This window comes from Lolium perenne, chromosome 2 (assembly GCF_019359855.2).
Source record: "Lolium perenne isolate Kyuss_39 chromosome 2, Kyuss_2.0, whole genome shotgun sequence".
Taxonomy (NCBI): Eukaryota; Viridiplantae; Streptophyta; class Magnoliopsida; order Poales; family Poaceae; genus Lolium; species Lolium perenne.
Window position 1 is genome coordinate 157,320,831 of NC_067245.2, and position 25,060 is coordinate 157,345,890.

Here is a 25,060-nt window from a genome sequence, read left to right on the forward strand (position 1 = left end):
AACTAGACGGGTTCAAAGCGGGGCGGCTTGGTGAGCAATTAGATGGTGGCGCCGCTACGGATAGGTCACCGGAGCGTGCTCGCCAGCGATGTTGAGCGACGGCACTCGCAGACGCACTATGCGGTGACGATGCATGACGCAATTAGGGAAGGCGGGGGTGCTGTGAGGACCGCGAGCTCACCAGGAGCGCGTTGGTGTGGTCAGCGAAGCTCGGGAAGATCTCCGTCGACGGTGAACGGCGTCGACTGGTGGTTGTCGGCGAGGAGTTGATGTCACGATTCGACGACCTCGAGACTTCCTGGCAAGCGCACGTCGGCGAGGAGGTTGCTGGGGACGAGGCGGAGCTCCAGGGCTTCACGGCGGTGCTCGGGAGGTCTCCAAACGCCGGCGACGAGAATCAACCGGGCGGCGAGTTTTCGGTATTGATGAAATTTGGAGCAGAGAGAGAAAAGAGAACGGAGCTCGGTCTTCGTCTAGGTATGTATAGGGCTCCAGAGACGAGCCTCGTCACGAATTGGAGCTCTGGGAAATCGACAGCGAGAGAGAGGAGGAAGAGCACGGCGTCGTGGTGGCCGGCATGCGGGAGGAGAGGATGAGGACGATCCCTCCTCTCGTTGATATTTCAACGAAGGGTTTTGGGCTGATGTTGGGCTGGTGCTGATGGCTGCTGGTGGGCTGCGAATTGGGCTCCTCCTGGACTGCTCTGATCTGCTAGGTAAGCCCCTCTTTTCTCTCTTTTTCTTTTCTATTTTTATTTTCTGTTTTCAATTTTCTATTTTGAATTCTGTTTTAATTCCAATCTGTTTTGCAGGGTTTTGAATGTGTGGATCCTTTTGGGAGTTTATAAGGATACTAATATAACTTCATATGAGATCTTAAAAATATTCTATATGTATAATGATACCCCTTGTTTATTAAAGGTTATTAGAGTTTGGGATTGGGCATATATAGTCATAATTTCCAATATCAATTTAGGGTGATCCGGACTATTTTCAAATAGGCCCTTCTAAGTACCTATTGAAAGTTAAGTTTGTGTTACCTTGCAAGAAACAATTTTCAAGGCATAGCTCATTATTTAGATTCTTATTTAAGAATATGATCTCATGACATTATTTCATGTGATCGTGGATGTTAAGGATTTGGAAAATTGTTTAGGTTATTTTCAAGTATTAATCTCATCTTCTAAACCTTTTCTTTTAAAATGGTTAAGATGGATCTTATTCCTTTCATTAGACTTCTATTTATTTGGAAACAGTAGTTAGTTGCACCTATATAGCATGGCTTGAAGAATAGTTTAAGTTGATATCTTGATTCATTTCAGGGTTGGCTAAACAATCCCCTTATTACTATTTTAGCTTAGGCATGGTTTTAGGTTCATACTTGTGATCCCCATGTGATGCACAAACTAGGGTTGAGATATAATTCTAGGTTGTAGGAATGAGATGGCACTATATTATATTTGGTAGGGTTTAGTCTCGCCTAACCAAGGGAATATGGTTACTTCTTAATTGTTTCTATTCTCCTTTAATTATTAAGGACTTGAGAATTGGTTTTATCTTATACCAATAGATTTCTATTATATACTTAATCTATTGTTGAAGTAACTAAAGTTGTTATAGTTCTTTTTATATATAGTTAACTTTGGTCATATGGATGGATGGTTTCTCACCATATTAAGTATGGAGTTTTACTCTAAAGTTTTCTTATGTTTCTTAGGTGAAGAATAAGTGGAATGTAGATGTGGTAGAATTCTACTTATGATCACCAAGTGGTTCACAAGTTAAGGTTGGGATATAAGCCTAGGGTTGCTTACTATTGATCTCCTTATAATTTCATGTGGTTAATGATATCTACTTATCCTATTAGTATTTAACTTATCCTTACATAACTCAAGAGCATGATCATGGTTAGACATGATCAACTTGTTCTTGATATCTTTACCTCAAGTTCTTAGGGTTTATGATCATCGCTCAATTTATAATGATCAAGGTTTGGCTTCCTAAGGATCTCTCATTAACTAGGGTTCTCACTTCCATGATCAAGCATTGTTTTGATCAACTAAGGTATAGTACTTCTAATTTACCTTCTTGAATGGGACTACTATGGTTGCCTCATTAGTTTATTGTAGGATAACGTTGCATAGAAAACAAAAATTTTCCTACCGCGAACACGCAATCCAAGCCAAGATGCAATCTAGAAGACGGTAGCAACGAGGGGTTTATCGAGTCTCACCCTTGAAGAGATTCCAAAGCCTACAAGATGAGGCTCTTGTTGCTGCGGTAGACGTTCACTTGCCGCTTGCAAAAGCACGTAGAAGATCTTGATCACGATCGCTTCCGGCGCCACGAACGGGCAGCACCTCCGTACTCGGTCACACGTTCGGTTGTTGATGAAGACGACGTCCACCTCCCCGTTCCAGCGGGCAGCAGAAGTAGTAGCTCCTCTTGAATCCGACAGCACGACGGCGTGGTGTCGGTGGTGGTGGAGAAGTCCGGCGGAGCTTCGCTAAGCGTGCGGGATTTAGTGGAGGAGAGAGGCCGCTAGGGTTTGGGGAGAGGGGGCGCCGGCCACTATAAGGGTGCGGCCACCTTGTGGTTCTTGGGTGGCCGGCCCCCTCCCCTTGGCCCCTCATTATATAGGTGGAACCCCAAGTGTTGGTCTCCAAGTCTTCGAATAAGACCCGAACCAAAAACCTTCCATATGGTGGGGAAACCTACCTAAGCTAGGACTCCCACTAGAGGTGGGAGTTCCACCTTCCATATGGGGGGTGGCCGGCCCCCTAAGGGGGAGTCCACTTGGGACTCCTCCCCCACTAGGGTTGGCCGGCCATGGAGGTGGAGTCCCACCGGGACTCCACCTTCCTTGGTGGTTTCTTCCGGACTTTTCTAGAACCTTCCATAGAACCTTCCGCATCATTTTAATTCACATAAAATGACATCCTATATATGAATCTTATTCTCCGGACCATTCCGGAACTCCTCGTGATGTCCGGGATCTCATCCGGGACTCCGAACAAATATTCGAACTCCATTCCATATTCAAGTTCTACCATTTCAACATCCAACTTTAAGTGTGTCACCCTACGGTTCGTGAACTATGCGGACATGGTTGAGTACTCACTCCGACCAATAACCAATAGCGGGATCTGGAGATCCATAATGGCTCCCACATATTCAACGATGACTTTTAGTGATCGAATGAACCATTCACATACAATACCAATTCCCTTTGTCACGCGATATTTTACTTGTCCGAGGTTTGATCTTCGGTATCACTCTATACCTTGTTCAACCTCGTCTCCTGACAAGTACTCTTTACTCGTACCGTGGTATGTGGTCTCTTATGAACTTATTCATATGCTTGCAAGACATTAGACGACATTCCACCGAGAGGGCCCAGAGTATATCTATCCGTCATCGGGATGGACAAATCCCACTGTTGATCCATATGCCTCAACTCATACTTTCCGGATACTTAATCCCACCTTTATAACCACCCATTTACGCAGTGGCGTTTGGTGTAATCAAAGTACCTTTCCGGTATAAGTGATTTACATGATCTCATGGTCATAAGGACTAGGTAACTATGTATCGAAAGCTTATAGCAAATAACTTAATTACGAGATCTTATGCTACGCTTAATTGGGTGTGTTCATTACATCATTCATACAATGACATAACCTTGTTATTAATAACATCCAATGTTCATGATTATGAAACTAATCATCCATTAATAAACAAGCTAGTTTAAGAGGCATACTAGGGACTTCTTTGTTTGTCTACATATCACACATGTACTAATGTTTCGGTTAATACAATTATAGCATGATATATAAACATTTATCAGAAACATAAAGATATAAATAATAACCACTTTATTATTGCCTCTAGGGCATATCTCCTTCAGTCTCCCACTTGCACTAGAGTCAATAATCTAGATTACATTGTAATATACCTAACACCCATGGCATTCTGGTGTTGGTCATGCTTTGCCCTAGGGAGAGCTTTAGTCAACGGATCTGCTACATTCAGATCAGTGTGTACTTTGCAAATCTTTACTTCTCCATCTTCGATGTACTCGCGAATCGAGTGGTAACGCAGCTTGATATGCTTCAGCCTCTTGTGTGACCTTGGCTCTTGTGCATTGGCGATGGCACCCATGTTATCACAAGAATGATTAATGGGTCCAATGCACTAGGAACCACACCGAGCTCTACAATGAACCTCTTCATCCATACCGCTTCTGATGAAGCCTCTGAAGCCGCTATGTACTCTGATTCTGTTGAAGACTTCGCCACCGTGCACTGCTTCGAGCTTGCCCAACTTCGCAAAGCACCATTCAATATAAACACGTACCTGCATCGTGACTTAGAGTCATCGGGATCGTTGTTCCAACTTGCATCGGTGTAACCGTTTACAACGAGCTCTTGGTCACCTCCATAACAAAGAAACATATCCTTAGTTCTTTTCAAGTACTTCAGGATATTTTTGACCGCTGTCCAGTGTTCCATTCCTGGATCACTTTGATATCTGCTAGTCAAACTAACAGCATGTGCTATATCCGGTCTAGTACATAGCATGGCATACATGATAGATCCTACTGCCGAAGCATAGGGGATATTACTCATCCTTTCTCTTTCTTCTGTCGTAGCCGGTCCTTGAGTCTTACTCAAGACCTTTCCTGGTAACATAGGTAAGAACCCTTTCTTACTTTCGTCCATTCTAAACTTCTTTAGAATCTTGTCCAGATATGTACTCTGTGATAGCCCTATTAGGCGTCTTGATCTATCCCTATAAATCTTGATGCCTAATATATACGATGCTTCACCAAGGTCTTTCATTGAAAAACTATTATTCAAATAACCTTTAACACTGCTTAATAGTTTTATATCATTCCCGATCAATAATATGTCATCTACATATAATATCAGGAATGCTACAGAGCTCCCACTCACTTTCTTGTAAATACAGGCCTCTCCATGACACTGTATAAACCCGAAGTCTTTGATCACCTTATCAAAGCGTCGGTTCCAACTTCTTGATGCTTGCTTCAGTCCATAGATTGAACGCTGAAGTTTGCATACTTTGTCAGCATTTTTAGGATCGACAAAACCTTTGGGTTGTACCATATACAACTCTTCCTCAATGTCTCCATTAAGGAACACCGTTTTGACATCCATCTGCCAAATCTCATAATCGAAAAATGTAGCAATTGCTAACAAAATCCTCACAGATTTTAGCTTCGCTACAGGTGAGAAAGTCTCATCGTAGTCAACTCCTTGAATTTGTCGGAAACCCTTTGCGACAAGTCGAGCTTTATAGACAGTAATATTACCATCAGCATCTGTTTTTCTCTTGAAGATCCATTTATTCTCGACAGCCTTTCGGCTATCAGGTAAGTCTACCAAAGTCCTTACTTTGTTATCATACATGGATCCCATTTCGGATTTCATGGCTTCTTGCCATTTGTTGGAATCTGGGCTCATCATCGCTTCTTCATATGTCGCAGGGTCCTCATCATTGTTATCCACAATCATGACATTTAGACAAGGATCATACCAATCAGGAGTGGCACATTCCCTTGTCGATCTGCGAGGTTCAGTAGTTTCCTCGTTCGAAGTTTCATGATCATTATCATTAGCTTCCTCTCTTGCCGGTGTAGGTGGTACAGGTACAACTTCCGGTACTGTGCTACTCTGATCAACGAGTATAGATTCATCAATCTCATCGAGTTCTACTTTTCTTCCAGTCACTTCTTTAGTGAGAAATTCTTTCTCAAGAAAGGTTCCGTTCTTAGCAACAAAGATTTTGCCTTCGGATCTGTGATAGAAAGTGTACCCTATAGTTTCCTTAGGGTATCCTATGAAGACGCATTTCTCCGCTTTGGGTTCTAGCTTGTCCGGTTGTAACTTCTTTACATTGGCTTCGCAACCCCAAACTTTCAGGAACGACAGCTTAGGTTTCTTATTAAACCATAATTCATACGGTGTCATTTCAACGGATTTTGATGGTGCTCTATTTAAAGTGAATGCAGCTGTCTCTAATGCATAACTCCAAAATGATAACGGCAAATCAGTAAGAGACATCATAGAACGAACCATATCTAAGAGAGTTCGATTACGACGTTCGGACACACCGTTTCGTTGAGGTGTTCCCGGCGGTGTCAATTGTGAAAGTATTCCGCATTTCTTTAAATGCATGCCAAACTCATAACTCAGATATTCACCTCCATGATCAGATCGTAGAAATTTAATCTTCTTGTTACGTTGATTTTCTACTTCACTTTGAAATTCCTTAAACTTCTCGAAAGTTTCGGATTTATGTTTCATGAAATAGATATACCCATATCTACTCAGATCATCTGTGAAGGTTAGAACATACCGATAACCACCGCGTGATGCTACGCTCATTGGTCCGCACACATCGGTATGTATGATTTCCAATAAGTCAGTAGCTCGCTCCATCATACCAGAAAATGGAGTCTTAGTCATTTTACCCATTAGACATGCTTCGCATCTATCAAGTGACTCAAAGTCAAGTGATTCAAGTAATCCATCTTTATGGAGTTTCTTCATGCGTTTCACTCCAATATGACCAAGACGACAGTGCCACATATAAGTAGAATTATCATTTAATTTAATTCGCTTAGCATCAACGTTATGTATATGCGTATCACTACTATCGAGATCTAACAAAAATAAGCCATTCTTTTGTGGTGCTCGACCATAAAAGATATTATTCATAAAAATAGAACAACCATTATTCTCAGACTTGAATGAATAACCGTCTTGCATTAAACAAGATCCAGATATAATGTTCATGCTCAACGCAGGTACAAAATAACAATTATTTAGGCTTAAAACTAATCCCGAAGGTAGATGTAGAGGAAGTGTGCCGACTGCGATCACATTGACCTTGGATCCGTTTCCAACGTGCATCGTCACTTCATCTTTCATTAGTCTCCGTTTATTCTTTAGTTCCTGTGTCGAGTTACAAATATGAGCAACCGAACCAGTATCAAATACCCAGGTACTAGAACGAGGACCAGTGAGATAAACATCTATAACATGTATATCAGATATACCTTCTTTCTTCTTCTTGACAAGGCCGCTCTTCAGATCAGCCAGATACTTGGAGCAATTACACTTCCAGTGTCCCTTCTCCTTGCAGTAATAGCACTCAGCATCAGGCTTAGGGCCGTTCTTAGGTTTCATAGGAGGCGTGGCAGCTTTCTTGCCACCCTTCTTGAATTTTCCCTTAGACTTGCCCTGTTTCTTGAAACTGGTGGTCTTGTTGACCATCAACACTTGGTGCTCTTTCTTGATCTCAATTTCAGCAGCTTTTAGCATGCCAAAGAGTTCAGGTAACTCCTTGTTCATGTTCTGCATATTGTAGTTCATCACAAAGTTCTTGTAACTTGGTGGCAGTGATTGAAGGACACGATTAATCCCCAGTCTGTTAGGAATCACTATTCCCAAGTCACTGAGTTTCTTCGCATGCCCGGTCATGGCGAGCATGTGCTCACTAACGGAGCTACCTTCTTCCATCATACAACTGAAGAATTGTTTCGATGCTTCATAGCATTCCACGGCCGCATGAGTCTCAAAAATAGCTTTCAGCTCTTTCATCAACTCATGAGGATCGTGGTGCTCAAAACGTTTTTGAAGATCGGATTCCAGACTGCACAGGATGGCACACTGAACTTGAGAGTACCGAATTTTCCGAGTCTCGTAAACAACTTTTACTTCATCGGTTTCAGTTTCTGCAGGAGGGTCACCTAGCGGTGCATCAAGCACATATTGCAGATTTCCGCCAGAGAGGAAGATCCTCACATGACGGAACCAGTCGGTGAAGTTGCTACCGTTGCTCTTAAGTTTTTCTTTCTCTAGGAACTGGTTAAAATTGATTGGGGACGCCATCTCTACAACATATATTTGCAAAAGTTTAGACTAAGTTTATGACAAAATGAGTTCAAATTTTAATTCAACATAATTAAAAATCTAGGTGAACTCCCACTCAAAACAATATCCCTCGCATTGTCTTAGTGATCACACGAACCAAATCCACCGCACCTAAGTCCGATCATCACGAGACAAGGTGTGATTTCAGTGGCGAACACTCAAAGTGTTCATCATATCAACCATATGATTCATGCTCTACCTTTCGGTATCACGTGTTCCGAGACCATGTCTGTACATGCTAGGCTCGTCAAGGCCACCTTAGTATCCGCATGTGCAAATCGGTCTTGCACCCGTTGTATGTACTTGTTGATTCTAACACACCCGATCATCACGAGATGCTTCGAAACGACAAGTCATGGTAACGGTGCTACTAAGGATGAACACTTTATTATCTTGAGATTTTAGTGAGGGATCATCTTATAATGCTACCGTCGCGATCTAAGCAAAATAAGATGCATAAAAGGATTAACATCACATGCAGTTCATATGTGATATGATATGGCCCTTTTGTCTTTGCGCCTTTGATCTTCATCTCCAAAGCACGGACATGATCTCCATCATCTTCGGGCATGATCTCCATCATCGTCGGCGTAGCGTCAAGGTCAATGGCGCCGTCTTCATGATTGTCCTCCATGTAGCAACTATTACAACTACTTTGAAATACTACTCAACATGAAATTTAAAGACAACCATAAGGCTCCTGCCGGTTGCCACAATACAATAATGATCATCTCATACATATTCATCATCACATTATGGCCATATCACATCACCAAACCCTGCAAAAACAAGTTAGACGTCTCTAATTTGGTTTGCATACTTTACGTGGTTTAGGGTTTTCGAGAGAGATCTAATCTACCTACGAACATGAACCACAACGTTGATACTAATGTTTTCAATAGAAGAGTAAATTGAATCTTCACTATAGTAGGAGAGACAGACACCCGCAAAGCCTCTTATGCAATACAAGTTGCATGTCGAACGAGGAACAAGTCTCATGAACGCGGTCATGTAAAGTTAGTCCGAGCCGCTTCATCCCACTATGCCACAAAGATGCAAAGTACTCAAACTAAAGATAACAAGAGCATCAACGCCCACAAAACCATTGTGTTCTACTCGTGCAACCATCTATGCATAGACACGGCTCTGATACCACTGTAGGATAACGTTGCATAGAAAACAAAAAATTTCCTACCGCGAACACGCAATCCAAGCCAAGATGCAATCTAGAAGACGGTAGCAACGAGGGGTTTATCGAGTCTCACCCTTGAAGAGATTCCAAAGCCTACAAGATGAGGCTCTTGTTGCTGCGGTAGACGTTCACTTACCGCTTGCAAAAGCGCGTAGAAGATCTTGATCACGATCGCTTCCGGCGCCACGAACGGGCAGCACCTCCGTACTCGGTCACACGTTCGGTTGTTGATGAAGACGACGTCCACCTCCCCGTTCCAGCGGGCAGCGGAAGTAGTAGCTCCTCTTGAATCCGACAGCACGACGGCGTGGTGTCGGTGGTGGTGGAGAAGTCCGGCGGAGCTTCGCTAAGCGTGCGGGATTTAGTGGAGGAGAGAGGCCGCTAGGGTTTGGGGAGAGGGGGCGCCGGCCACTATAGGGGTGCGGCCACCTTGTGGTTCTTGGGTGGCCGGCCCCCTCCCCTTGTCCCCTCATTATATAGGTGGAACCCCAAGTGTTGGTCTCCAAGTCTTCGAATAAGACCCGAACCAAAAACCTTCCATATGGTGGGGAAACCTACCCAAGCTAGGACTCCCACTAGAGGTGGGAGTTCCACCTTCCATATGGGGGGGTGGCCGGCCCCCTAAGGGGGAGTCCACTTGGGACTCCTCCCCCACTAGGGTTGGCCGGCCATGGAGGTGGAGTCCCACCGGGACTCCACCTTCCTTGGTGGTTTCTTCCGGACTTTTCTAGAACCTTTAGAACCTTCCATAGAACCTTCCGCATCATTTTAATTCACATAAAATGACATCCTATATATGAATCTTATTCTCCGGACCATTCCGGAACTCCTCGTGATGTCCGGGATCTCATCCGGGACTCCGAACAAATATTCGAACTCCATTCCATATTCAAGTTCTACCATTTCAACATCCAACTTTAAGTGTGTCACCCTACGGTTCGTGAACTATGCGGACATGGTTGAGTACTCACTCCGACCAATAACCAATAGCGGGATCTGGAGATCCATAATGGCTCCCACATATTCAACGATGACTTTTAGTGATCGAATGAACCATTCACATACAATACCAATTCCCTTTGTCACGCGATATTTTACTTGTCCGAGGTTTGATCTTCGGTATCACTCTATACCTTGTTCAACCTCGTCCCCTGACAAGTACTCTTTACTCGTACCGTGGTATGTGGTCTCTTATGAACTTATTCATATGCTTGCAAGACATTAGATGACATTCCACCGAGAGGGCCGAGAGTATATCTATCCATCATCGGGATGGACAAATCCCACTGTTGATCCATATGCCTCAACTCATACTTTCCGGATACTTAATCCCACCTTTATAACCACCCATTTACGCAGTGGCGTTTGGTGTAATCAAAGTACCTTTCCGGTATAAGTGATTTACATGATCTCATGGTCATAAGGACTAGGTAACTATGTATCGAAAGCTTATAGCAAATAACTTAATGATGAGATCTTATGCTACGCTTAATTGGGTGTGTCCATTACATCATTCATACAATGACATAACCTTGTTATTAATAACATCCAATGTTCATGATTATGAAACTAATCATCCATTAATCAACAAGCTAGTTTAAGAGGCATACTAGGGACTTCTTTGTTTGTCTACATATCACACATGTACTAATGTTTCGGTTAATACAATTATAGCATGATATATAAACATTTATCATAAACATAAAGATATAAATAATAACCACTTTATTATTGCCTCTAGGGCATATCTCCTTCATTTATATCCTAGGAGAATGCCTGAGATATTACTTAGGGTTCTTTCCAGGGAATGATGATATAATCATCTGGGTATATGGATAGTTCTCTCACTCACATTCAAGTGTTGGCTTAACTTTCTTGAGTGTAACTGATACGTCCAATTTGCATCACTATTTTATATCATAATTTGCTGTTATTCATTGATATATTTCATATTTGGACACAATACTTATGTTATTTCATCTGTTTTGCATGTTTCATCATTATTGGAGGATCAAGCACCGGAGCCAGGATTCTGCTGGAAAAAGCACCGTCAGAACGCAATATTTCGGAAGATCAACTGTGGAAGGAAATTATACCAAAAATCCTATTTTTCCAGATGACGAAGGAAGCCAGAAGGGGGAGCTGAGAAGACCCAAGGTGGGGCCAGACCACAGGCCGGCGCGGCCCATGGCCTGGCCGCGCCACCCTGTGGTTTGGGGGCCCCACAGCCCCTTTCGCCTCCTATTCTTCGCGAAACCCTTCGTCCCGAAGACCTAAGCCACAGAGGATACCTCACGAAGAGTTACAGTCGCCTCTGCGGGGCGGAGAACACCAGAGAGAAAAGAGCTCTCCGGCGGGCTGAGATCCGCCGGGGAAATTCCCTCCGGGAGGGGGAAATCGACGCCATCGTCACCGTCATCGAGCTGGACATCATCTCCATCACCATCATCATCATCTCCACCATCATCACCGCCGTCTCCACCGCTGGACATCGTCACCGCCATAGCAATTTGGGTTTGATCTTGATTGTTTGATAGGGGAAACTCTCCCGGTATCGATTTCTACTTGTTGTTGATGCTATTGAGTGAAACCATTGAACCAAGGTTTATGTTCAGATTGTTATTCATCATCATATCACCTCTGATCATGTTCCATATGATGTCTCGTGAGTAGTTCGTTTAGTTCTTGAGGACATGGGTGAAGTCTAACTGTTAGTAGTGAACAATGGTTGAGTAATATTCAATGCTATGATATTTAAGTTGTGGTGTTATTCTTCTAGTGGTGTCATGTGAACGTCGACTACATGACACTTCACCTTTATGGGCCTAGGGGAATGCATCTTGTACTCGTTTGCCAATTGCGGGGTTGCCGGAGTGACAGAAACCTAAACCCCCGTTGGTATACCGATGCAGGAGGGATAGCAGGATCTCAGAGTTTAAGGCTGTGGTTAGATTTATTCTTAATTACTTTCTTGTAGTTGCGGATGCTTGCAAGGGGTATAATCACAAGTATGTATTAGTCCTAGGAAGGGCGGTACATTAGCATAGGTTCACCTACACAGCACTTATCATAACAATGAAGATTATTTAGCCGTATGTAGCGAAAGCACTAGACTAAAATCCCGTGTGTCCTCGAGAACGTTTGGTCATTATAAGTAAACAAACCGGCTTGTCCTTTGTGCTAAAAAGGATTGGGCCACTCGCTGCAATTGTTACTCTCGCACTTTACTTACTCGTACTTTATTCACCTGTTACATCAAAACCCCCTGAATACTTGTCTGTGAGCATTTACAATAATCCTTCATCGAAACTGCTTGTCAACACCTTCTGCTCCTCGTTGGGATCGACATTCTTACTTATCGAAAATACTACGATACACCCCCTATACTTGTGGGTCATCAAGACTATTTTCTGGCGCCGTTGCCGGGGAGTGAAGCGCTATTGGTAAGTGGAATTGGTAAGGGAAATATCTACTGTTTGTGCTGATTTTATTTCTGCCTGCTGCCATAATTCATTATGGAGAGATCTTCTCTCGAATGTTTATTTGGAAAATCTGCTACTACTGCAAAGGTAGTGGATGAGGCGCCAGGTAAAGAAGAGATACCATACAAAATACCTATGAAAATTATTGAACGCGTAGTGAATAACCGTTATACAGGGGATGGAACTGTCCACCCTGGAGATCATTTATTGTTCTTGCATGAATTATGCGGTTTATTCAAGTGTGCAGGAATTGCTATGGATGAAGTGAGGAAGAAACTATTCTCTATATCGCTGTCTGGTAAAGCAGCGCATTGGTATAAATTACTGGATAATGGGGATTCTCTTGAATGGAATGATATTGTGCCCCGGTTTTATTCTAAGTTCTATCCTCCAAGTGAAATTCACAAGGATCAGAATCGCATATATAATTTTTGGCCTCATGATGGAGAGAGTATTGCCCAAGCTTGGGGGAGATTGAAGTCTTTAATGCTCAAATGCCCCATTCATGAGCTTCCTGGTAATATTATTATTGATAATTTCTATGCAAGACTTTCTTTTGAAGACAAGACCTTGCTGGATACTTCTTGTTCTGGATCATTCACGCGTAATAAGGAAGAGTTTAAAAGAGACCTTCTTAATCGGATCCAGGAAAATACTGAAGGATGGGAGATCGACAAAGATCGAGAATCAGGTATAAATTATGATTACAAATGCATTGAAGCTTTTATGGATACTGATAAATTTCGTAATATGAGTGCTACTTATGGTCTTGATTCTCAAGTTGCTGCAAATCTTTATAAAGCTTTTGCCTCTCATTATGAATTGCCTAAGAAGAATTTTGATAAGTATCATGAACCGTATAAAGATAAAATTGATTCATCTATTAATAAATGCGTTGTAGTTGAAACTGTTGATCATGTTATTCCTGAAGCCTATATTGAAAAAACTCCTTTCCCTGCTAAAATGAAAGAGTACTCTGTTATAAATAGTGCGGTTCATAAAAGTGAAAAGAAACCTATAGAACCTGAAGAACAAATAAAAGTTGAACCTGCTGTTGCAATAGTTAAAGATCTTGTAACTGAAAATTTGGAGGAAGGTCATATTATTTTCTGTGAAGATGCTTCTAATATTGTTTCACATCCTAATAAACCCAAGCAAGCTAGTGTTCCTATGCTATCTGTTAGAATTGGTGATCATTGCTATTATGGTTTATGTGATATTGGTGCAAGTATTAGTGCTATTCCTTATGAGCTTTATACGGAGATTATGCACGAAATTGGTTCTTGTGAACTTGAAGATATTGATGTGGTTATTCAGCTGGCTAATAGAGAAACTATTTCTCCAATTGGTATTGTTCGAGATGTGGAAGTTCTATGTGGTAAGATTAAATATCCTGCTGACTTTTTGGTACTTGGTTCTGCTGCTAGTGATTATTGTCCTATTATTTTTGGTAGACCTTTTCTAAATACTTGTGGAGCTATTATAGATTGCAAGAAAGAGAAAATTTTGACTAAATTTGCTGGTGAATCTTATGAGTTTAACTTCTCCAAATTTACCAAAACTCCTTATAAAGCTGATTTGCCTAATAATGATTTTAAAATGGAACAGTGTGCATCTATTGTTCTTGTTCCTAATAATCCTTTGCAGCAACATTTGGAGAATAGCGAGAGTGATGTTTTCAGGAAAGAAAGAGATGAGCTTGAGGAAATATTTCTTCGCCAACCTATTCTCAAGCATGATTTACCGGTGGAAGATCTGGGTACAACACCGCCACCAAAGGAAGATCCTGTCTTTGATTTAAAACCATTGCCTGATAATCTTAAATATGCTCATATTGATGATAAGAAAATATATCCTGTTATTATTAGTTCTAAGCTTACAGAGTTTGAAGAAGAAAGGCTATTGGAAATATTGAAGAAACACCGAGGTGCTATTGGCTATACTCTTGATGATTTGAAGGGGATTTCTCCCTCTATTTGCCAACACGCCATCAATATGGAAGAAGATGCGAAGCCTGTTGTTGAACCTCAGCGTCGTCTAATTCCTAAAATGAAGGATGTGGTAAGAAATGAGGTATTACGACTTCTTGAAGCTGGTATTATATATCCTATTGCTGATAGTAGATGGGTTAGTCCTGTGCATTGTGTTCCTAAGAAAGGAGGAATGACTGTTGTGCCTAATGATAATGATGAGCTCATACCTCAAAGAGTGGTTGTAGGGTATAGAATGTGTATTGATTATCGAAAAGTTAATAAAGTTACTAAAAAAGATCATTACCCTTTGCCTTTTATTGATCAAATGTTAGAAAGGTTATCTAAAAATACTCATTTTTGTTTTCTTGATGGTTATTCTGGATTTTCACAAATTGCTGTTAAAACTAAGGATCAAGAGAAGACCACTTTCACTTGTCCCTATGGAACTTATGCTTATAGACGTATGCCTTTTGGTTTATGTAATGCTCCTGCTACTTTTCAAAGATGCATGTCTGCTATTTTTCATGGTTTTTGCGAGAGTATTGTAGAGGTATTCATGGATGATTTTTCTGTCTATGGGAATTCTTTTGATAATTGCTTGCGGAACCTCGATAAAGTTTTGCAGAGATGTGAAGAAACTAACCTTGTTCTTAATTGGGAGAAATGCCACTTTATGGTTAATGAAGGAATTGTATTGGGACATAAAATTTCCGAGAGAGGTATTGAAGTTGATAGAGCTAAAGTTGAAGCAATTGAGAAGATGCCCTATCCCAGGGATGTTAAAGGTATTCGTAGTGTTCTTGGTCATGCTGGGTTTTATAGGAGGTTTATTAAAGACTTCTCCAAGATTTCAAAGCCTCTTACTAATCTTCTTCAAAAAGATGTACCTTTTGTTTTTGATGATGATTGTAAGGAAGCTTTTGAAACTCTTAAGAAAGCCTTAACAACTGCTCCTATAGTTGAACCTCCTGATTGGAACTTACCATTTGAAATTATGTGTGATGCTAGTGATTTTGCTGTAGGCGCTGTTCTTGGACAGCGAGTAAATAAAAAACTAAATGTTATTCATTATGCTAGTAAAACTCTTGATGCTGCTCAAAGAAATTATGCTACTACTGAAAAGGAATTGTTAGCTGTAGTCTTTGCTTGTGATAAGTTTAGATCTTATATTGTTGATTCAAAAGTTACTATTCATACTGATCATGCTGCAATCAGATACCTTATGCAAAAGAAAGATGCTAAGCCTAGGCTTATTAGATGGGTACTTCTGTTGCAAGAATTTGATTTACATATTGTAGATAGGAAAGGTGCTGATAATCCTGTTGCTGATAATTTGTCTAGATTGGAAAATATTGCTTATCATCCTGTTCCTGTTAATGATAGTTTTCCAAATGAACAATTGGCTGCAATAAAGGTAAGTTCGCGAGACAGTCCTTGGTATGCTGATTATGCTAACTTTATTGTTTCCAAGTACTTGCCTCCAACCTTTTCAGCTCAGCAAAGGAGGAAATTCTTTTATGACTTGAGGCATTATTTCTGGGATGACCCACACTTATATAAAGAAGGAGTGGATGGTATTCTGCGAAGATGTGTTCCCGAATATGAACAACAAGAGATATTGAGTAAATGCCATGGTAGTGCTTATGGAGGACATCACGCCAGAGAAAGAACCTCGCAAAAGGTTCTACAATCAGGTTTTTATTGGCCAACTCTCTTCAAAGATGCAAGGAAGTTTATTTTATCTTGTGATGAATGCCAAAGGGTTGGTAATATCTCTAGACGCAATGAAATGCCGATGAATTATACTCTTGTTATTGAACCGTTCGATTGTTGGGGATTTGACTTCATGGGACCTTTTCCCTCCTCAGAAGGTAACACTCATATACTTGTTGCTGTTGATTATGTTACTAAATGGGTGGAAGCCATACCTACAAAAAGTGCTGATGGTGAGACCTCTTTAAGAATGCTTTTAGATATTATTTTTCCTAGATTTGGAGTTCCTAGATATATTATAACTGATGGAGGTTCTCATTTTATTCATGGTGGTTTTAGAAAGACTCTTGCTAGATATGGTATTAATCATAGAATTGCTTCCGCTTATCATCCTCAAACTAGTGGGCAAGTAGAATTATCAAATAGAGAAATTAAATCTATCTTGCAAAAGACTGTTAATAAAACTAGAAAGAATTGGGCTAGTAAATTGAAGGATGCACTTTGGGCTTATAGAACTGCTTATAAAAATCCCATGGGAATGTCACCTTATAAAATGGTTTATGGGAAAGCTTGTCATTTACCTTTAGAACTAGAGCACAAAGCTTATTGGGCTGTTAGAGAATTAAATAAAGATTCTAAACTTGCCGGTAATAAGAGGTTGTTGCAATTGAGTTCTCTAGATGAATGGAGAAGTGAAGCTTACGAAAATGCTAAACTCTTTAAAGAGAAAGTTAAAAAATGGCATGATAGAAGGATCGGATGAAACCCGGTACTCACGTGGGTAGCTACGCACCCCTTCCCGAGCCAACATGTGTCCCTTCGGTCAAACCTCATTATCCACTCCCACCTCTTACTGTGTCCGTACTTAAGAGTGGATTAAGATTAGCGCTCCCCCTCCATCGAACTCGCCTGAGTCGCCTCCCCCCAAATCAAAAACAGAAGAAGCGAGGTGGTGCCCGGCTGATTCCGAAATCGAACTCGCCATAGACCGTCGTTGTCAATTGGAGAGCAGTCCACGCATGTGCGCTCGAGTAGGGTGCCTCCCATAGTCGGATTGCCCGCTCCAACCTGGCCTCCTCTGCTGCTGCCGGACCAACGCCGGAGCGGCACAAATCGTGGCGGAGCTCCCTCGCCAGCCGAGGCGAGGAGGTCCCAGGGAGGTGGCGCGCTTATGCTTGGCCAGTGGAATAGCAGCGTTTAGGGCAAGTGAGGCGACGCGGTCCGACCTGCTCCACGAGCGAATCTTGGATGTTTCTCTTCCGCCCAAATCGATGCCGTCAGTCCGGCGGCACCGCCCGCGAGAGCATGTCGGCATACAGTAGCCTATCTGCGAGCATCCGTGCCGCGGGCCCGCTGCCCCGCCCAGCCTTCCCCAAAATCGTCCGCCGCACGCCACCTTCCCCAAAATCGTTCGCCGCACGCCGCCTTCCCCAAAATCTGCTCGATTGCGCATGGCCGGAGGGCACGGGACCTGATTCAATCGCGCCCAAGCTAGCTGATGCGGCCTGGTTCGATTTAGTACAGGTGAAGTGCCACTCCGTCGATCGAGAACGGGCAATCTCGGCCGGATTCGGAGCAGCTGCAGAGGAGCTCGAGGTAGGGGAGGCCACCATGCTAGTTGGGGTGGCGCTCGAGGTAGGGACGACGCGATTGCATTCAGCTCTCGCTGGACACGCTTTGCTACTAAGTACTTACCGCGAGTTGAATCGATTTGGGCCGCTATATATGCAAATCGACTGAGCGAGCTCCTTCACATCTGTCTTCGTGCCCTCTCTCCTGGTTGGACAGCACTAATTGATGTTGCTTGAGCCTTTCGATTCGCCCCCAAACTCCCGAGATCCCCTGTATCGCCTTGTGCAGGTCGCCATACGAGCTTAACAACGCGGCCATCTCCAAATCGAGATATTTGGGCGGCTTCTCTTTTCTCGGCCATGGCAGCTTCTCCTACCTCCAGCTCCTCCGCAACCTAACTCTGCCTTTCTATTTCTCCACGCCGGCAATGAAGAATCTGGCCCGTGCGAATCAAAAGGGGCGACAACGCCATTTAGGATCCAGGGCGGTGGCGTTTAGCGGCAAGCGACACTCGGAAGCTTGGATGGCGTTGGAGTAGGTGGCGGTCACTAGGGCTTGGCGGCGTTGGGGCTACATGCGGCGTCGGGCGACAGTGAGGCCATGTCGGCGGGGAGGATTGAAGGCTCTGGCCACGATGGTATGCAGGTCGACTCGCGGTCAAGAGCTCGAGCGTCACTGTGGATTAGCGAATTAGATACTCGGTTTACTGTGCACGGCGTGGGACACGGTCAAAGGCCAAGCCGAATCAGTACGAATCTCAGCACAGATTAAACGACGATGAACCCATGCGTAGCTACCCATGTGTGTAGCAAATTCACTCTCATAGAAGGATTATCAAAAGAGAATTTAACATTGGAGATAAAGTCCTATTGTATCGGTCTCGTCTCAGATTCTTTGCAGGGAAATTACTCTCGAAATGGGAAGGACCGTATGTTGTCGAGGAGGTGTATCGTTCAGGAGCAATCAAAATTAGCTCTCTCCAAGGCAATGCTATGCAAGTGGTGAATGGACAAAGACTCAAGCATTATATCTCAGGTGATTCTTATAATGTTGATGTTGATATTATTTGAGTGGAAACACTGGAGGCTTTCATCAAAGGACAAGTTGACAGTCCGCCAGAACTCGACTTTGAATAGGTAACAGTACTGGTAATGAAAAGTTCGCAATTTACTTTCCGAACAATATTTTTGCTATTTTTGGAAAATATTAAAAATTACGAGATTGAAACGGAGTGGAAAAGACGCACGAGGGCGTGCCACCATAGGCCGGCGCGGCCTGGCCTGGGCCCGCGCCGACCTATGGTCTGGCCGCCTCGTCGCCCCTTTCCGACTCTGGTTCGATCTGGTACTTTCCTTTTATCGTGAAATTTTTTGCTATATAATCCCCCGGGCCCCTGGAGGTCCGTATATCGTTTTCTCGACGTGTTTTGTTTCGAGCTGTTTCTGCCAGGATCTGTTTTCAGTTTAGAAGCACCATGGCCTCCAACAACAAGGGCAAGGGGCTTTCGGAGGAAGAAGTGAAGAGGGTGCCATCAAAACAAGAGCAGCAAGCCGTTGGGAGCAAGCAAATCTTGGTGGGATCTGTTGACACTCGACGTTCTTTTTCTCATAACTTGCAGGGACCCTTACCACCCGCTCTTAGCCTCGACTCCTTCCCTGTGTTGGAAGAAGCTCTACGGACTACCGATGAGTTTTGTGATCAATATCGGGCTCTAAGAAGAGAAGTGGAGATACTCCAGGAGGAGAATTGCCGTCTCCGTAGAATGCTGGAATACCACTCGATTCACATCACAAGGTCATCATCGCCAACTTCAGATAACAATGAATCTTTTCGAGTCTTAGTGCAGAATTGCCAAGCTGAGAAACTGAAGCTGAAGGAGATTTGTAAGAAGCGCGGAAGGAGTTCTTCACCACCATCGCCGAAGGAGTAATTCATCATCGGTATTGGCATCCCCTTGGTTTATTCCAAGCTTGGGGGAGTGCCGCGGTATCACATCATCACTATCTTTTACTTTTTACTATCAAGTAGTGTCATATCATGAGTAGGGGAGTTATCATATAAGATGGGTTGCAGTTTGGAAGTATCTCTCCTTTAGTTGGTTGTCTATGTATCCCTTGGTGTGAGTTATCGTTATGGAATATTAATGAGAAGTCTTATCATTTACATATTGCACATCTTATTTTAGTTTGCAATCTCTATTATATGATTTACCTTGTTGTTAGTATTGGTATCACTTTGGGAGCATTGAATAAATCTATTTGGTTTTGGCAAACTTAGCATTGGTCAATAGCAACAACACTTTGAGGTTTAAGTAGAAAAGAGAAATACATGTAGTTGTTTCATTGTCTTTCTTTCTTGTTAGCTCATAGCTTATTATTCTGAAGTTAAAATTGTTTGTGCTTATAAGGAAGATGCATGATTGTTTCTATCATATGTATATTTGTTTGTTTCCTTCGACTCTTATGCTTGCTAATTAACCTTGCTAGCCAAAGACCTGTACTGAGAGGGAATACTTCTCATGCATCCAAACCTTAACCCAAACCTATGCCATTTGTGTCCACCATACCTACCTACTACATGGTACTTTCTGCCATTCCAAGTAAATACTCCATGTGCTACCTTTAAATAATTCAAAATATACTATCTCTTATTTGTGTCAATGTTTTATAGCTCATGAGGAAGTATGTGGTGTTTTATCTTTCAATCTTGTTGGGCAACATTCACCAATGGACTAGTGGCTTCATCCGCTTATCCAATAATTTTGCAAAAAGAGCTGGCAATGGGATTCCCAGTCCCAAATTAATTAAACTAAATAGACACTCCTCCATGGTATGTGATTGATGGACGGCACCCGAAGGATTCGGTTAGCCATGGCTTGTGTAAGCAAAGGTTGGGGGGAGTGTCATCATCATAATAAAACCAAAATAAAAAGGCACTCCTTCATGGTATGGGATTGTTGGCAGGCACCCGAAGGATTCGGTTAGCCATGGTTTGTGAAAGAAAGGTTGGAAGGAGTGCCACACAAAATAAAAATAAAAAGGGAGCCGCTCTTTGAAGGTTGTCTGGCAAGGGGGTTAGAGTACCCGCTACCAGTCGTTGACAACAACAAACACCTCTCAAAATGTTACTTTTATTATCTCTATATGATTTCAAAACTGAAAAGCTCTAGCACATGATTTAATCCCTGCTTCCCTCTGCGAAGGGCCTGTCTTTTACTTTATGTTGAGTCAGTAAACCTATTTCTCTCCATCTCAAGCAAGCATTTGAGTAGTTGTGATCAAACCATTATATTGTGATTTGCTTCATCATGTCTTTATTCTTCCTTGTTTAGTACAAGTTTTATCTGAATGAATATAGCTTTGCAAGTTATCAATGATTATGAGGAGACTATTATGATTGAGTATGCAAGTTGTGCAATATAAACTTTAACATGAGAGCATTGCTCGATAGATAAGTATAACCTGTTAATTGTTCTCTGACCAAGAACGAAGTTTGCCATCACCAACTATGATTTCTTATGCACCTTTATTTGTGATTACTTTATACTTGTTTCAAGTTGAGTTATATGAGGAAGTTGTTTACTAGAATGTCTTGTGTGAATGAATATGATGCTTCTTGTCCGTATTTTATTTATCGACTCTTCACTCCATAAACATGTGGTCCTGTTTACTGAGTTCAGTTTCGCTTGGGGACAAGCGAAGTCTAAGCTTGGGAGGAGTTGATACGTCCAATTTGCATCACTATTTTATATCATAATTTGCTGTTATTCATTGATATATTTCATATTTGGACACAATACTTATGTTATTTCATCTATTTTGCATGTTTCATCATTATTGGAGGATCAAGCACCGGAGCCAGGATTCTGCTGGAAAAAGCACCGTCAGAACGCAATATTTCGGAAGATCAACTGTGGAAGGAAATTATACCAAAAATCCTATTTTTCCAGATGACGAAGGAAGCCAGAAGGGGGAGCTGAGAAGACCCAAGGTGGGGCCAGACCACAGGCCGGCGCGGCCCATGGCCTGGCCGCGCCACCCTGTGGTTTGGGGGCCCCACAGCCCCTTTCGCCTCCTTTTCTTCGCGAAACCCTTCGTCCCGAAGACCTAAGCCACAGAGGATACCTCACGAAGAGTTACAGCCGCCTCTGCGGGGCGGAGAACACCAGAGAGAAAAGAGCTCTCCGGCGGGCTGAGATCCGCCGGGGAAATTCCCTCCGGGAGGGGGAAATCGGCGCCATCGTCACCGTCATCGAGCTGGACATCATCTCCATCACCATCATCATCATCTCCACCATCATCACCGCCGTCTCCACCGCTGGACATCGTCACCGCCGTAGCAATTTGGGTTTGATCTTGATTGTTTGATAGGGGAAACTCTCCCGGTATCGATTTCTACTTGTTGTTGATGCTATTGAGTGAAACCATTGAACCAAGGTTTATGTTCAGATTGTTATTCATCATCATATCACCTCTGATCATGTTCCATATGATGTCTCGTGAGTAGTTCGTTTAGTTCTTGAGGACATGGGTGAAGTCTAACTGTTAGTAGTGAACTATGGTTGAGTAATATTCAATGCTATGATATTTAAGTTGTGGTGTTATTCTTCTAGTGGTGTCATGTGAACGTCGACTACATGACACTTCACCTTTATGGGCCTAGGGGAATGCATCTTGTACTCGTTTGCCAATTGCGGGGTTGCCGGAGTGACAGAAACCTAAACCCCCGTTGGTATACCGATGCAGGAGGGATAGCAGGATCTCAGAGTTTAAGGCTGTGGTTAGATTTATTCTTAATTACTTTCTTGTAGTTGCGGATGCTTGCAAGGGGTATAATCACAAGTATATATTAGTCCTAGGAAGGGCGGTACATTAGCATAGGTTCACCCACACAGCACTTATCATAACAATGAAGATTATTTAGCCGTATGTAGCGAAAGCACTAGACTAAAATCCCGTGTGTTCTCGAGAACGTTTGGTCATTATAAGTAAACAAACCGGCTTGTCCTTTGTGCTAAAAAGGATTGGGCCACTCGCTGCAATTGTTACTCTCGCACTTTACTTACTCGTACTTTATTCACCTGTTACATCAAAACCCCCTGAATACTTGTATGTGAGCATTTACAGTGAATCCTTCATCGAAACTGCTTGTCAAAACCTTCTGCTCCTCGTTGGGATCGACATTCTTACTTATCAAAAATACTACGATACACCCCCTATACTTGTGGGTCATCAGTAACACCTTAGCTTGAGCTCTCTCTCATAGGAATAGTTTATTCAAGGTTTTATGGTGTACTCCTAATATCTCCTTAGGTATCTAGGCTCAGGTTCCATTTGTGTAGCTTAATTGGGTTAGTCTCCTCCTCACCTTATAAATTCATGGATATGGTATTATTCCATGTGATAATAGGGTATCTCACCACTCCAAGATGAAATGGTTGTTCCTAATACTTTAGTTCAAAGGTTGTCCTTGATTCTTAAATAGGTCAAGCTATAATTAGTATGATTGGTCTCTATCATTTGGGAAGTTCCTTAATACTAACCTAAGGTTAGGCTCCATAGAGGTTGATGTGATCATCAATATCTATGTTTAACATATATGGTTTCTCTCCCTAAGGAATGTCTTGAATAATACTCTAGGGTTCCTCTTGAAGATAATGTTTTGATCATATGGATATTTATATCCAAGGTTTGCCTCAAGGTTTGTTATTGCTTCTCTAATAAGTATAATAGAACTCTCACCTCTCTAGGTTTGATGCATAATAATTTGGAATAGAGAAGAATTATATTTCTCAGTTGGATCTCCTTGTCTTGTTTCCAAGATTAAAGTAGAATGGATATCATAGGGTTTATGATAAGAGCATAGATTAGTTTAAGACATGGAAAAGATAAGTGAAGAATAGTTTCTTCATTTATTGTTACTTGATTTCCAATTAGATGGTTGTTCATATGTTATGGCAAGGAATACCATGTTGTGATGTTTAATAAGATCAAGTAGTTGATCCTTGATTCATATGTTCTTGTGTTGGTTTTAATTCCATTTGATCTAACCCCTTAGATCAAATTATCTCTACCCAAAACAAGGTTTTAGCAAAGTCACATTGAGGTTTATAACGCTTGACTTGATGAGCTACTTCAATTCCACCAAGGTCAAGTGAAACTTCGATTCGTGGACTGCTTTTACTTTAAAGCGCGAAAATTCCCCAGATTTTCTATGCATGAATGCAATGCACACATTTGTTTCCTCTATTTTTGTAACCCCATTACCTGGGATATTACAAAACCTTAAGTGTGTCACCCTACGGTTCGCGAACTATGTGGACATGGTTGAGTACTCTCTCCGACCAATAACCAATAGCGGGATCTGGAGATCCATAATGGCTCCCACATATTCAACGATGACTTAGTGATCGAATGAACCATTCACATACGATACCAATTCCCTCTGTCACGCGATATTTTACTTGTCCGAGGTTTGATCATCGGTATCACTCTATACCTTGTTCAACCTCGTCTCCTGACAAGTACTCTTTACTCGTACCGTGGTATGTGGTCTCTTATTAACTTATTCATATGCTTGCAAGACATTAGACGACATTCCACCGAGAGAGCCCAGAGTATATCTATCCGTCATCGGGATGGACAAATCCCACTGTTGATCCATATGTCTCAACTCATATTTTCCGGATACTTAATCCCACCTTTATAACCACCCATTTACGCAGTGGCGTTTGATGTAATCAAATTACCTTTCTGGTATAAGTGATTTACATGATCTCATGGTCATAAGGACTAGGTAACTATGTATCGAAAGCTTATAGCAAATAACTTAATGACGTGATCTTATGCTACGCTTAATTGGGTGTGTCCATTACATCATTCATACAATGATATAACCTTGTTATTAATAACATCCAATGTTTATGATTATGAAACTAATCATCTATTAATCAACAAGCTAGTTAAGAGGCATACTAGGGACTCTTTGTTGTTTACATATCACACATGTATCAATGTTTTGGTTAATACAATTATAGCATGGTATATAAACATTTATCATAAACATAAAGATATATAATAACCACTTTTGTTATTGCCTCTTGGGCATATCTCCAACAGACACGTAGGTAGGGGAGGGGGCCGAATCGGCGGCGGGAAGCCAGCTCCGC

General features: G+C 42.1%; 1 protein-coding gene across 1 annotated transcript in view; it reads left to right on the top strand.

Annotated features, from left to right (window-relative positions):
- The first annotated feature begins 609 nt into the window (after window positions 1–609).
- Window positions 610–25,060, top strand: part of LOC127321891 (uncharacterized) — a 30,451-nt gene continuing 6,000 nt past the window's right edge. The window contains exon 1 of the mRNA XM_051350851.1: window positions 610–614. The gene's annotated coding sequence lies outside the window, so the exon portion shown is untranslated. The remainder of the gene's footprint in view (window positions 615–25,060) is intronic.